Raw genomic sequence first — 12,086 nt, forward strand, 5'->3', positions numbered from 1 at the left:
GCTTATCATTCCCTAACCTTGTTATCCGGGTGCTTGCTTCTCGGCTTCAGACGCGCACTGTGCATGTTCAGAAGACTACTGCGATTCCGACCATGCGCAACGCGCGTCTGAAGCCAAGAAGCAAGCACCCGGATAACAAGGCTGCGAGAATGGTAACTGAGCATGCGCGGGATCTCAAGGAGCTGGCAGTGACGTCGCTTATGTAAATCTATGGTATCATGCCCACAGGGGTGTGATACCATGGAAAGCATGCAAATGCCCACAGGACGATGCGACATCCAGGGGACTAGCGCCTCTGATCATTTACGTAGGGAACATGTAAGTAATAAAACATATTTTTCTACATTCATATTACACAATATTATAACACAGGGATGGGTAGGAAGGGGTTACTAGGCCACACATCACCCTGCTTCTAAGTTAGAATGTATATGGGACCTGACAGGTTCCCTTTAAGGCTATGTCCGCAATTTGCGTTGTCCTAGTTGTAGTTCAAAACGTATGTTTTGGCACAAATTGTTTTTGCCAAAGTTGCTTTTGACCATCAAAACGCGATAAATACGCGTGCGTATTTACCGTGTTTTAGCCGCGTTTTTAGCGCTTTTTACATGCTTTTCCATTGCTCTAACTTAGATGCGTTTTGATTACAAAGACACTACTAAATAAAGTTTTAACATACAAACACTTTGAAAAAAGGTGAAAAAAAAGAATACACACATAATTTATTAAATCATAACGAAAACAGCGATATTTAATATAATTATAGTGGTTTTATACTAAATATGGATAAAATATCAATAAATTTAAATTTTTCATAAATTTAATTGTCAGACTATGTGTGTGTGTAAAGGGAGATACAATTCCATAATTTTGATGTCAGAAAAGCATGCGTTTTGGTAGTCCAAAACACATCGTTTCTGCAGCAAAAAAGCAGGTAAAACGCTGGAATTTTGATGTTGCTTGCTTTTTGCTACTTCTCATTGACTTCAATGTTACCAAAACACGGCCCAAATGGCAAAAACAATTGACATGCTGCTTCTTTGAACGCATGGTTTTTGCCCCAAATTATTCAAATTAAACGCTGCGTTTGGAAACGCAAAGTGCGGACAAGAAATCCACATTTTCCATAGACTTTGCGCATGCATTTTGGCATGAAAACGCTGCAGTTCAAACGGACCTAAAAAGCAGCTGAAATGCAGGTGGAAACGGACAGTGCGGACACAGCCTTACGGTACATTTTTTGAATACTCCCATCCCAACATGACTGTTTTCTGTTTTTGCCTTTTTTTCTTCCTTTTCATTTGTCAAAAGTCATTACTTTTTTATTTTTCCATTGGCATACCTTATATGAAGGCTTTTTTTGTGGGACTAGTTCTACTTATGAATGACACCCCATTCACTTTATCATATGATGTATTGGAAACTGGGGAAAAAAAATCAGTGTATGAAGAATTTGCTAGAAAAAGAGCAATTCTACAATTGATTTTTTTTTAGTTTATATTCAGTGTTCAATATACTGTAAAAATGATATTACAGTATGGTTTTCCAGGTTAGTATGATTATTGTGATATGCATGATTGTTATTTATATTTAAGTTGTGAAAAAAACCTTTGACATCTGTAAAAAAACAAAACAAAAAAAAAACCTATTGCCACAGACATATGAAGGCTTGTTTTTTGCGGGACTAATTTTACTTTTGAATGACAGCATTCATTTTGTCATGTGATGTATTGGAAAGTGGGGGGAAAAAAATCAATGTATGAAGATATTGCTAAAAAAAAGCAATTCTACAATTGTTTTTTGAGTTTATATTTACAGTGTTCAATATACGGTAAAAATGACAAAGCCATATGATTCTCCAGGTTAGTACGATTATGAAGATACCAAACACGCATGTTTTTACAATTTTACAAATACATTTTTGTGTATGTTGAAGTATCCTGAGGCTTGGAATGGTTTCAATTTTTGTTTGATGGGGCTGTGTGGGGTCTTGTTTTTTGCACCCTGAGCCAACATTTATATTCATATCCTTTTGAGGTGATACAATGTTTTAATTTCCTTGAATTACATATTTTTGTGGTTTTGTGGCAGCTGAAAAACATCATTCTAGCACTTAGATTTTTTTTCTTATCTCGCTGTTTATAAATCTGTTTAATTAACTTTATTTATTTTTTTGATAGATTGGAATTTTACGGACATATGCTACATGTGTTTTTTTATTTCTTTTTTTTAATAGGTGAAGAGAGGTGGTTGGAATTTTTTTTGTTCTTTTTTATTTTTTTTTCATTTTTGACTGTATTTGTAAGTCTCCTTAGAGCACTTGAAGCTGCGATCATCTGATTGCTTGTGCTTTATAGGGCTATACCACAGCATTGCTGTATATAATGGAAATCATACAAGCCAGAAGCTGTTTTTTACACAATAAGGCTGGGGCCACACAGGGATCTACTGCGATCCTCGCATGAAACTCGGCTCATGCTGGCAGCACAGCAGGAACCAAGTGTCATGCGAGTGTCACTGCGACTGATGTCCGACCATGAGATCGGATCTCAGCTGCGGAGGGTAGGCCGGCACTGAGGAGGGGAGGGAGGGATTTATCTCCCTCTCTCCTCCGTTGCCGGCTATTGCCATTCTCGCCCTGCACTCGCGGTACACCGGTGTACCGCGAGTGCAGTGAGATCTTTCTCTCGCCCCATAGACTTGAATGGGTGCGAGAGAAACAAGACTAGCATTACAGTCGCAGCATGCTGCGATTGTTTTCTCAGTCAGATTAGGGCTGAGAAAATAATCGCTCATGGGTGCTGGCACATAGAGTAATATTGGTCTGAGTGGAATGCGATGTTTTATCGCATTCTACTCGCTCTGTTTTTCATGCCGTGTGTCTTAGGCCTTACTGTCATTATAGGCATATGGATGACAGATCACTGTGATCGCATCAAGATGATGTCAGTGTAAGGGCGACCATATCAGTGGTGCAACCTGAGCAGCCGCACAGCGGCTCAAGAGATTAGGGGGCCCATTTACACGTCCAAAGCAGGTAGACTTGTGCATAATGATGAGCTCTTGGGCTGCAAAATATGTCAATATATTGTTCTTGCACAGGGGTCACCAGTTGATGCATAGAATGGCGCGCCCCCCTGCCGGTGTTCTGAAAATACCACTGTCAGTGTCAGGGTCGAGAGGACTGGTAGGCCCAGGAGGTGGATTCACTGGACCATGCACCCCACCGGAGGGCAGGGTACACGGCAGCCGGAGCACTGGCATGGCAGGGACAGGTATAACCAGGTCACCAGGGTCACAGAGTTCTTTAGGACAGTAAAGGAAACAGGCACAGGTACCAGGGAGCAAAGACAAGAAGTCTACAGGACACGGCACCAGGGGGCCTGAGCACCTAGCTCATAAGACTATGCTACAAGACACGTTGATCAGGCCCCGCCCACATGGAAAGGCCAGTCTTATACACCCAGCACAGCCTCATGTCATTTCCTGCTGCAGGTGTGCTGGGCCTATAAGACCAAGAGAGTGGGCGTGGCCCGGTCCTATACAGAAACATGTGGCTAAGACTCAGAGTCAGACTCATAAGACCAGGAGCAGGACACAGGAGAGCACGAGCGGGAGCGGAACCATGACCGGTGGACATGTGGACTGGATCAGTGGTTAAGGAGCGGTGCAATGACGGTGAAGCCGGATCAGTGGGTACAGAGTGGTGCAGCGACGGTGAGACCGGACCAGTGGGTAAGGAGCGCTGCTGGGACACCGGGAGCGTGACAGTACCCCCCCTTTATGCCCCACAGCCGGGACATGAAGTCGCGCAGGAGAGGATCAGCAATGTACTTCCGGGACAGCCAGGACCGGGCCTCAGGACCGCAACCCACCCAATCGACCAGGAAGGACTGCCTACCCCGCACCGTTTTCATGGCCACAATATCCCTTATCGGACAACCCAAGTCAGTGGCAACGGAGGGAGGAAGAGTACTGGCAGCAGGAGAGGGGTAATCGTGGATGACCAGCTCGGTAGTACAGGCGGTAGAAGAGAGGGTATCGAGAACGACCGGCTCAGTAGTACAGGCGGTAGAAGAGAGGGTATCGGGAACGACCAGCTCGGGTGTCTCGGACCGGGCACAGGACATTGTCTCATCATCAGAAGTCGGTGGTATCAAAGTCTCAATTGCCAGGGACGGTGGAACGATGCTGGACTGCATCATCTCTTCTTCTTCTGGTTCCGGTGGCACCACAGGCACAAGTGACAGGAGTTGTGGTACGGCGCTGGACTGCGTCGTCGCCTCTTCTTCTTCCTGCGGCATCACAGGTTCAGGTGACAGGGGCCGAGGAACGGGCTGTAGGCAGTGGTCATGACAAGGGCCCCCAGCGAGTAATAGCACCAGAGCGCCAACTAATGGCAGGGTCATGGAGTTGAAGACCCAGCAGGAGCTCAGGAGCCATTCTTGGGATGACATAGAAGGCAATGGTCTCAGTATGCAAAGTGCCAACCTGGAGTCTCACGGGTTCAGTGGTATGCCGGACAGGTTTGTATAGCGGTTTACCGTCCACGGAGGCGAACCAGAGGGGCTTGGCAAGCGGGATCACAGGTACCTGGTATCGGTTCACTGCAGACTGGTGTATGAAATTACCCGCTGCCCCAGAATCGATGTGAACCGGGTCTTCTCAGTCGTTACCTGGACAGTCTGTGTAACCGGGACTGAGGGGATTCCGGTACCAAGGGTGGCGGTTCCCACCATTCTCTTGGACTTGGGGTCTACCTGGTCTCTCAGGGCAAGAACGAAGCAGGTGTGTACCGCTTCCACAATAGAAACACAGGCCCCGGGCAAGTCGCTCTGCTCGGCGTTGTTCAGCTTGGCTCAGTCGGTCGATTTGCATGGGTTCGGGAGTAGAATCGCAGGACGGTAGTGGCGGGGGAACGGTAGACCTCTGTGGAATGCAGATGTGACGGATTGGTCATTTCTCCCGGGATACTTCCTTGGTTCGCTCTTGAAAACGGAGATCAATCCGGGTGGCCAGTGATACCAAAGCATCCAAGGTACGGGGAACATCCCGACCGGCTAATTCGTCCTTGCTGCGACCGGAGAGCCCCTCCCAGAAGGCAGCAGTCAATGCCTCATTGTTCCAGCCTAGCTCGGAGGCAAGCGTGCGGAACTGGATGGCGTACTGGCCCACCGTCAGAGTTCCTTGGCGTTGCCGGAGGAGCGAGGAGGTAACCGCGGTAGTGCGTCCCGGTTCATTAAAGGTACTTCGAAAAGCCTGAAGGAATTCCCGGATGTCGGTCGTTACCGGATCCTCATTCTCCCACAACGGATTTATCCAGGCCAACGCTTCGCCTTCTAGGTGGGACATCAGAAATGCAACTTTTGCTTGGTCCGAAACAAACAGGTGCGGGAGCAACTGGAAATGCAGGGAGCACTGGTTTAAGAAGCCTCTGCAGGTCTTGGGATCTCCCGCATAGCGAGGCGGTGCAGCGAGGTGGAGTTGCGAGGCTGGGGAGACAATGGGTTCGGACGTAGTCGCTGCTCGCTGCGTCGACAGGGTCGAGATGGCGGTCTATAGCGTAAACAAACGGTGGTCCACAGTCGTCAAGAAATTCAACATACGGGTCAAGGTCTCTCCCTGTCGCACCAGTTCCTGGCGCAGGTCGCCCAGTTCGGACGGTTGTGCTCCGGCGGAATGCATGGCCTGATCAAACTGTCAGGCCCGGGAGGACTGGTAGGCCCAGGAGGTGGATCCACTGGACCATGCACCCCACCGGAGGGCAGGGTACACGACAGCCGGAGCACTGGCGTGGCAGGGACAGGTATAACCAGGTCACCAGGGTCACAGAGTTCTTTAGGACAGTAAAGGAAACAGGCACAGGTACCAGGGAGCAAAGACAAGAAGTCTACAGGACACGGCACCAGGGGGCCTGAGCACCTAGCTCATAAGACTATGCTACAAGACACGTTGATCAGGCCCCGCCCACATGGAAAGGCCAGTCTTATTTACCCAGCACAGCCTCATGTCATTTCCTGCTGCAGGTGTGCTGGGCCTATAAGACTAGGAGAGTGGGCGCGGCCCAGTCCTATACAGAAACATGTGGCTAAGACTCAGAGTCAAACTCATAAGACCAGGAGCAGGACACAGGAGAGCACGAGCGGGAGCGGCAGCCATGACCGGTGGACACGTGGACTGGATCAGTGGTTAAGAAGCGGTGCAATGACGGTGAAGCCGGATCAGTGGGTACAGAGTGGTGCAGCGACGGTGAGACCGTACCAGTGGGTAAGGAGCGCTGCTGGGACACCGGGAGCGTGACAGTCAGAAACTGAAAGCGGCATTTCACAGGTTATCAGCCGTAGGTAGAGCTCCATTCCACACCTGGTTATTTGAAGCAGATGATGGCTAATTATTACCGACATCATCTGCTGGCTAACATGGGGGCAGGTTTCTGAGATCACATAAAACTCTGGGAGCCAGCATACTGTATAACAATACATCATATGTCGCTAAGGCGATTAATTTGATGTTTTGATCACTTTATATTGCATTTTTTGTGGGAGGTGCTTTATTCCCAAAAAAATGTCTTTATGGCATTTATCTTATTGATTTCTTTAATTTTGCATGATAGACTTCACAAGAACACCAAGATGGAGACGATGGGGCCTTAAGCAGACCCCCAGCTGCTTTGGCTTCCTGGTAACAGAATCCACCAGTATTGTGTGTCTTAAGCCTGCTTTACACATTGCAATTTCGCATACGATTTCGTATGCGATTTGCAACGCCCCCATCGTATGTGCAGCACGTTCAATTTGTTGAACGTGCTGCACAAACGATTAACCCCCGTCACACGTACTTACCCGTCCATACGAGCTCAATGTGGGCGGCGAACGTCCACTTCCTGAAGTGGGAGGGATGTTCGGCGTCACATCGACGTCACACGGCAGCCGGCCAATGGAAGCGGAGGGGTGGAGCTGAGCGGGACGTAAACATCCCACCCACCTCCTTCCTTCCGCATTGTGGGCCGGGAGCCGCAGGACGTAGGTAAGATCTGTTCAACGTTCCCGGGGTGTCACACACTGCAATGTGTGCTACCCCGAGTACAATGAACAACCTGACGTGCAATTCTAGGGAAAGGTACGATGTGTATGCGATGAACGTTTTACCCTTCAATTGCATGTACCTGTCACACACTGCAATGTAACTTACAATGCCAGATGTGCGTCACTTACGACGTGACCCCGCCGACACATCGTAAGATACATTGCAGCATGTAAAGCAGGCTTTAAATTCGTCTGTGTAAGACTGATGACATCAATTATCAAATTATCATAGCTCCAATCGCTGCCGTTAAAGGCAGGAACTGGCTGTATAACACCTGGATCTTGAGCCTGTGTGATCTTAGGGTAACTTCACATGACTATTTTTCAGGTCAGAAACCGCTCCAAATAATCTACCCATTCATCCCTATGTAAAACAGACTCGATGTTCATATGTTCAGACTTTTGAGCGTCTTTTATCGAACTTTTCAAATATGTGTGGAGACCATTCTTCAGGAATTTTCCACTTGGAAGACACTTTATACTTTGCAATAGATGTGAATTTGAAGGGAAACAAACAAAAATGTCCAGAAGACACCCAGGCATTTTGTGGAGCAATTTGGAAGCATTTAAGTTTTTAAAAAAATGCTTTGCATGTCACTAATAGCTTAATTAACTTAAAAAATGTATGTAAATGTCCAAAGAAAACACTACAAAAATGCTTAAAAAACCTCACTACAAATAAATGCTGAAATAAAACACCAACAAAAATATTTACAACTTGTAAGGCCACATCTGGAATATGGGATTCAGTTTTGAGCTCCACATTTTAAAAAGGACATTCAAAAGTTAGAGTCAGTTCAAAGGCGGGCAACTAGACTACTACAAGGAATGGAGGCCGCCCATATGATGAGAGGTTGACAAAGTTAGCTATGTTTAGCTTAGAAAAAAAGACGTCTCAGAGGAGATCTCATTTATATGTATAAATACATGTGTGGTCAATATAAAGGACTGGCACATGACTTATTCCTTCCAAAGACAGTACTAAGGACCAGGGGGCACTCACTGCGAGTGGAAGAAAAGCGATTCCGACAGCTAAATAGGAAAGGGTTCTTTAGGCCCGTTTCACACGTCAGTGAAAAACAGTGACGTTTTTCACTGGCGTGTAAAACACGCACATGTCCCTGCGTGTGCCGTGAATCACGGCACATGTGGGTTGTCTAAGTGCAATCCGGGCTCCGTTATCCGTGGCCCGTGATTGCACTTAGAAATCAACTCACCTGTGCGCGCTCTCGCTGTCCGTGGTGCTGAATCCTCCCGCGGTGCAGCATCCGGCCGGCGGTGACCCCCGCAGCAGCTGCTTCCAGGTCGGCTGTGTCGCGCATAATGAATATGCGCGACAGTAATCAGCCGGCTTAGAAGCAGCAGGGAGGACGGGCTGCAGAGGACATCGCTGGACGCCGGGTGAGTAAAAATGTTTATTATTTTAAATGCATGTTTTTTTCTGGCACGTGTTTCACGGACCACACCACTGCGTGGTCCGTGGAACATCAGTGATGGCAGAAAAAAATGGACATGTCTCCGTGCAGCAATCACGCACACGCGGGTACGCTGCACGGAGACACGTGCAGTGAAAAATCACTGACGTGTGAGCAGACCCATTCATTATAACGGGTCTGCGTATGTCAGTGATTCTGGTACGTTTAAAAAAAAGCACAAACGTACCAGAATCACTGACGTGTGAAAGGGGCCTAACAGTTAGAGCAGTCAGACTGTGGAATGCCCTACCACAAGAGGTAGTAATGGCAGATACTATAACAGCTTTTAAAAAAGGGCTGGATGATTTCCTCACTACACACAACATTGTTGGTTATAAATGACTTAGGGACAAAATGTAGAACTGGTGGAGGAAGGTTGTACTTGATGGACCTAGGTATTTTTTCAATCTATGTAACTATGTAACTATGTAACCTCGTCGGGAAACATCTGAAAAAACCCACACTAAAATGACGCTTCAGGAAAAATAATGCAGCAAAAATGTCAGTATTTCCTGAAGCAATATCCAGTTGAACTTTGCTGGCTTGAAAAAGACATTATGTGCACATATTCTAAGACTGTAAGGAAGGCAATGGCCTGCATGCTTCAGAGAATATTGTTGCACCCAGAATCTTTAAGTGTGCATTTAATAGGAATCTCTGTCAGCAGGTTTTTTCTACCTCATCGGAGAACCACATGATGTAGGCAAAGAGACCCTGATTCCAGTTCCATGTACAGCTTAGATTACTGGTTGCAGCCTTTAAAGGGACTTTGTTAGCACAGAATGACTGTTCAAACCAAATAAAGGCGCTTTTGAATCATGGAGGGGTGAAACATTTAAATACGTTTTCGCACTTGCTGGTTTTAACTCCAACTCTTCTTGGATTGATGGCTCTGGCTTCATAGATGCAAAGAAGGTTAAGATAGAGGGAAAACAAGCAGGTGGGAAGATTCATATAAATGTTTGGCCCCACCATGATTCAGCACCTGTACTTGGTTTGAACAGTCATTCTGTGTTGACAGTGATCCTTTAAGGGCTGTTCCTCTGAGATCAACTGCAGACTGACCGAGTGCAAAATATTACAACATTTTCTGTGTTTACCTTCATGAATCCTACTTGGTTGTATTTGCTGCTCTATGCCACTACGATAGGGAAAAAATGGCACATTATGATTATATTACTGTCAAGCAAAGAGACTATTCCTGTGTTTGTGTAGCTGCCAAGCTCAGTGCCCCAATATTGAAGTGTAACCAATAAGAACAGTACTACTGCTGCATATAACTATTTAGCTTGTACCCTCACATAAGACACTGTAACTGTTGTGCAAGCCTCAGTATGGGTAAACCTATTTAAAGGTAAACCTGCTTTGTCTTGGTGTTCCAATATTCTATCCTCTACCTTGGAACCTGAGTCAAAGGCCAACCATAAGTTCTCATCTGCTTACTTGCTACCAGAAGAGAGGCCATGACAAGACCAAGAACATCTGTGCAAAAAAATCCCAAGAACTGATAGTGTGCCGCCCCGTGCCAGCAGCTGCCGCTGCTCGGATCCGGATCTACGGTGCGGCTCGAGGGGTTCTCCGGACCCAGGGGTCGCGCGGACACTCCGAAAAAAATGGGGACGTATTTGTACGGGGATGGTGGTAAACTGTCTGTGACGCCACCCACGGTGTGTGGTGAGATGTAGCACCACCGCTGCTGTTATGCCCGGGGGAGATGTGATGGCAGCTGGATGTTAACCCTTCCGTGGGTAGGGAAGATTGCCCCGGGGCCCAGTGTCTCTGTGCTGAGGATGGTGATTGCAGGGGCTGGCACACCCGGCCAAGCCGGAGATGTTAGTCACGGTCGAATAATACACACAAGTCCTGTGGTAAACCAAGGTGATGGTGGCCGGTTGCCGCAGACGGGTGTATCAGGTCCCACACCCGGGCTGGTAGTCAAAGTCTCTCTTCTCTGCACTTTGTGTGGTTCTATGTTGGACTTCCCGGTGTGTAACGCAGGAGTCCACTCCCGGTCCTTTGTTTGGGAGCCGTGCCTGTCTGATGCTGACCTGTGGGATCTACAGGCCCTGGCGGTGGCCCCATCCCTCTCTGTGGGTGGTTGTCTACTTTTCGGAACTTAGGTTGGGACAGGACCTAGAATCCTGCCCTCAATCGGTTAATTAGCTAGGCTGTCGGTGCCGGTCCTGGCTTCAGGGTCCGAGTACCCCCTCTGTGCTACGGTTTCCAGTCGGGTCTCCGGTGTCGGTACCGGCGGGCTCCTACCCTGTCCCGGTCCACTTCGGATCTGCCGATCCATCTTCCCGTCTCCTGCCGACTATGGCTACCATCTGGCACCTGACCAGGACATCAGGGCTCCGACCCTGACGTCTGTCATTTTCAAAGCCTAAACTGATCTGACTCACGAGCTACAGACTGAACTATTTTCCCACCCTGGGCACTCTAGACCCCTAGGTGGGCATTTCCAACCGCCTGCTCCCGCCCACTGGTGTGTCTGTCCTGCCCTAAGGGGGGTGACTGGGGTTTCAGGTCGGCTGTTTTAACCCTGTGTGGGATAGGTGTTATGCGGGGGCCTATATGTATCTATACCTGGTTCTCCAGGGCGTTACAATAGCACCATCAGTGTTTAGTTGTGTGTTAAAGGGAACCTGTCACCAGCACCAGATTTGACCCCTATAAGCTGAGGTCATCACCACTGAGCTCTTTTATAATACTCACTTAAGGGAAGGTGCAGTCCGATGGGTTTCGCTGCTCTCCGGTTTGACACCTCTTCTCTATTGCAAACTCTGTCCTCCTTCTAACCAGCCCGGTATGGATGATACATCTATGTCATTCACATAGGCGAACATTCCAGTCCCATGCAGGCGCATTTCGATCTGTTCTGCTGAGGGCAAATCAAGGTACTATAATGTGCAGGCACGAGGAAAGGTTAAAGACCGCACGCGCATGCGCACCACAATTCTTTCATCTACCCTGAGTAGGGTAGATCAAAATGTATCTCAGCAGGATCTCAATGCCAGCTACTGTGGAGGACGTAGTACACGTCATGCACACGGGCCTCAGAAGAAGGAGGACGCCGATCACGGCAGAGAGGAGGCACCAGAACAGAGAGCAGCAGCACCCATCAGACCAGACCGCCCCTTAGGTGAGTATTATAAAAGTGTTTTTTATGTTGTACACAGCAGCCTGGGCTCTTATTCACAATATTTTGGAATGCTGTATGTAAGAGCCCACTGGTGGTGGCCGCAGCTTATAGTCCCCAAATCTGATGACTGGTTCCCTTTAAGTTTTACTTTTATATTATAGAAGTGGGCATCTGATTAGAAGCACCAATGGTAAGGTTTTATGCCTTCAAACAAAAAGAACCAAAACCAAAAAAAAATCTCAAAAAATATATCCACTTTTGGATTTGTTGGCAGTGCCCCAAAAATGATCTCCTCAAACGGCTGATATTTTTTTCGGGGTCGGCCATATGTGTACCACATCCATTTGGCCATTGAACAAGTAATGAAAAAATTCCAGGGAAGGG

The sequence above is a fragment of the Anomaloglossus baeobatrachus genome, chromosome 3 (assembly GCF_048569485.1).
Source record: "Anomaloglossus baeobatrachus isolate aAnoBae1 chromosome 3, aAnoBae1.hap1, whole genome shotgun sequence".
NCBI lineage: Eukaryota > Metazoa > Chordata > Amphibia > Anura > Aromobatidae > Anomaloglossus > Anomaloglossus baeobatrachus.